The following is a 4598-nucleotide window of genomic DNA, read 5'->3' as shown; positions in this document are numbered from 1 at the left end:
GTAGACGCCGCAACGTATAGCCCATTTTCAAGGTTGAGAAGTTATGTATCATTGAGTCTTTAAAATGTGTTGCGCTTCTACTAGCTCTTTTATTTGAATATATGTTTTGAAAAAGTCGGGATTCTGCAACTTGAAAATAAATAAAGGGCTATTACTCTGATATTGATTTAATTATATTGTTGATTGTGTGATTTAAAATAGTAAAGTCCTGATTGTGTCGAGACTTTACATTATTCAATTACCTCAACCTTTCTGTCACGAGAAAGGTTACATGTGAATTTCAATTATCACTATAACTCTATATAAGCTTCCTTTCTCAACTTACATGTGCGATATGCCAATCTACACAAAATTGGCATTATCAGTCAATTGGTTCAAATTGACCAAAAGCACACAATTATCAATTATGGCTATAACTAGCCATTCATTCCTTTCTATTTGCCCATTCTAGATTTATAACTACTTAATTACCAATTTACATCACCTCAAACTGTCCCATCTCACTTTCTCATCACTTCTACCCCTAATTTTCCATTAATTTAGGGCTAGATAGAGCCTATGGGTTTAAAGTTCCATCATTTAACTCTAAAGTAGTCGCAAAACTCTAATTTAACTTTCAAAAACCTTTTTATTACCATTGGGTAAGAATCAAACCCCTTAAATTTCCTTGATTCAATTTTTCTATAACTCATATTTAGAGAAATTTAGGTAGAATGGAAGGTAAGGGTTATACATAGCTTACCCAATAAATTGCTGATCGAAAGTACCTTCCAATACTCTGAAATGTCTTGCCCTAGCCAACCTTGGCTTCCTCTCTTCTCCTACTCATGTGTTTCTAAAACTCACCCTAATTTCACTACTTAAGGAGTCATTTTTTAGTCCATGCACCATAGCACCGACAACTTGTGTGGCAGCGTGTGGCACAGTGAGGAGAATTCTCACCAACCAAGTGCACTTGCTTCAACTTGAAATGCAATCCTTCCACTTGTATCCACCCATTTAACATCCAAAGGATACAAATCAACAACTAATCATCCAAGTCTCTAATTCCTTTACTAATTACTACTTTACCCATGATTAACAGCTAATTACAGGATTAAAAAATTAGAATGTTACACCTTGAACCTAAATTTTGATTATTTGGTGGTTTTGTGTTCCATTTCTTTTAATTAGTGATGTTGTTATATTTATTATTTCATTTATTTGTTTTCTTGAAATCAAGTAGTAATAATATTTGATATGATAATTTAATAGTTTAAGATTTTATTTAAGGTTATATAGAGCCTCTTAACTCCAAAGTTTTTTAAAATATTTTATATGCAAAATGTAATCTCTTTTGTTTATACAATTATTGCAATTTATTCCTTCTATTACTTTATTATTAAGGAGTTATTCACTTAAAAATTATTTTTGATCTCAGATACCTAAGCTAACACTAAACCTCCTACTGACCATATTGAGGACTTATTGCTTAGTTGAGTGGATAATTATTTTGCTATTATCCCTGTGAACACTTTATTTTGTTTAGGCCCTAATAAGTAAATAAGATAATATACGTCATAAAATAAAAAAAGAAAATAATAAGAATGAAAATAAACAAATTTTATAACAAGAAAATATAAAAAAAATAGTTGGATATGAAGATAATGAAAAAATATATAATCAAGCTAGATCACAACATAATAATTTGAATGATTAGAATATAATATAGTATAATATTATGGTTTGAAGATGTCAAGAAAATATAATCTAACAAGTGGAAGGGGCTCGTGCGTTGCACGGGCAGTTTCATGGACAAATATTTATACCAGTGTGTGGCTATATTAATTTTTCATGTCATCAACATTTGCCAAATCATGTTAGGTTTCAATGTAAAAGAGATGTAAAGGTCCTATGAGTCAGAATACTCATTTACAAAATTAAGTTAAATAAAATTACGTTGAATCATATTAGATTGAAATGTAATTGATCGTGCCATATTATTCAACTATTCAAATAATAGATGATATATATTTGTACGCATAATGGTCTAAAAATAATACATTGATTTTCACCATTCAATTAGATAAAGTAACACATAATTTAAGGAACTACATAGAAATACTAAATTGGAATTAATTCTTCCTTTGCTAATTTCCTAGGGTAGAATAAAAAAAATATTAATTAATAATTTTTGATGTGAATTCTCCCTATTGTTCAAAAAATATATGATATTTTTAATCCAATCACATCCCAAGATCAATAAATTAATTAATTGTCTTTAAACTTTATAACTTGACATGTGATTAAAATATAAGTTATTTTACTTAGGACCAAACCTGAGTAAGGGACCAAACCTTTGAATTTAACTATGTAAAATTATTTATTTTGATATTAAATGGGTCCTTAGTGAGTTTCTAAAGAGTTTGTGCAAAAATTAGATTGAAAATTTCATGAATTTTAAATTTTGTCAAATTTACTCCCTTATCCTATCAATTTCTTTTATCTTTTTAAAATTTAACATTTTTAATTTATTAAAAAAATTAAAGTTTTTATAATTTATAAATAATAATTAAATATAGACTATCTATATTGCAATCTAAAATTCAATATTCTTTAAGACAATTAGAAACAAAAATATATATTATAAAATTATTATGATTTACAATCATTATACATCAAAATTTTCTTTTGAATTTTATCAATCATATAAATTACAATTTTTCAAAGAAACTTAACAAAAATATTCAAATATAAATCACATAAGAATTTGTGAGCATGAAGAGAAAATTTTTTTTAATGAAAATTATTTTAACACGTTGCACAAATTCGAATATTTCAACAAAAATATTTTTATTGTTAATATTTAAAATATGTTACTCAACTGCCCCGTGCATTCTTGAATTTTGTTTGATGCCTTTTATCTCAATACATTTTCAGCCTTCTGTTGCCTCCTCCTTTAGCAAAAATAAACAATTCATTTTGAGTTGATTTTAGTTAATTATGGATTTATTGTTTTATGGTTGAGCATGCACGGGATCCTATGAGCAACTACTACTACATTTAGTCAAGTAAGGCATCTTCATCTAGGCTTCAATAAGTTAACAATTTCTGGCACCAGAATAGCCCAATTTAAAGACAATCTCTTAAAATAAAGAACCAATGAGATTGGAATTCTAGAACACCAGTGAGATTGGAATTCTAGAACAATGCCTGAAAATATAACATCCAATCCACAAGGGAAACACCAAATATATCTGTTTTATACTCGACTCAACTTTTCCACTCCCTATTAAGCACAACGTGTGTGCGTGCGTACATGCAATAGTCATGATTCGTTAGTCCTTGATAAGAAGGTGATGAGGTCTCTTGATCTCTTTTGAAGCCTTCCAAAATGACCACTGGATTAGTTAAGAAAAAGTTCAAGAATTCATGTGCATCCTAACAAAAAGAGGAAGAGAAGATCCATTTCGACAAAATATAAAAACATAATATAGCCAGTATTAGATTCAGTTAATCAGACAGAATAAACAAATAAAGCAAGAAAAAGTGAGACTATCATTTATGAAGAAAACAACATCCATTAATCAACTAGAGAAAAACAATTTCATTGGAATGTATACTTTGTCATAACTTAAAATTAAATAACCTCACTCATCAAACTTTAGTCTCTAAAAAAGGTAGAACCATACCCCAGTCACCGTGAAGCACCAACACTTTTAAATTAAAAAAAAAGAATATCACATATTTTTATTCTTTATTTCTCTTATGTTCTAAATGAAAAAGAGACCACATCAAAATAATAAAATTTCAACTAATAATATGCAAAATAAACATTTATTACCTTCCAATTTTGCCTCGCGCAATAGTTAGGGTCCATTATTAGAAGTAGAAGCAACATAATATGAAGGAAATGCCAGAGCTTATAAAGTTGGATGGAACAAAGACATTTAAAATGACACAAAGGCTATTACGTTGGATCAAGCCACATTTTGAGTTCTCAAAGTAAAATTTCTATGCCATCAATTTATGACAAAGTAAAATGGTTCGGATGAAATCAATACTAGAGTAAAGGGAAAAAAAATCAAATATGTGCATATTCCAATAACTTGCCATGAAAAAGGTCTTCTTAAATACAAATCCAACATTGGAGATAGCTTAAAAAGGCCTCCCTCAAATTAATATGACCAGCAAAATTGGCAAAGTACATAAAACTTTCATATAATGGATTATGAAGTGGCTTTAATTTGATCAATGTACATAAAAATTTTAAGTTTCCATCATTAATGAAATTTTTTGGAATATCTAATATTTATTCATCAAGAATACCTTAGTTTATTGCAAAGTACCTTACTTCCTACAAATTGACATCATAAAAATAAAATATAATAAGGAGATTTAAAGAAAATTTACCTGCTAACTAATTTGGCTTCGAGGACTCCAAGAGAAGCAATTACCACAAGCCACACTCAACCTAACAAGCATAATCAATTTCACAAAATACTATAGCTAATAAATATGGAGGGGGGAAAAGTAAATAAACAGATCGAAAAACTTTCATAAATTTGGCTTTTCCTTCTGTTAAAAGCTTATTGACAAAAAAGACCATTAAATAGTCA

This window comes from Prosopis cineraria, unplaced genomic scaffold (assembly GCF_029017545.1).
Source record: "Prosopis cineraria cultivar Desert tree isolate PC_DT_omini unplaced genomic scaffold, ASM2901754v1 PC8, whole genome shotgun sequence".
NCBI classification, from domain to species: domain Eukaryota; kingdom Viridiplantae; phylum Streptophyta; class Magnoliopsida; order Fabales; family Fabaceae; genus Prosopis; species Prosopis cineraria.
Note: the sequence above shows the minus strand (reverse complement) of the source record.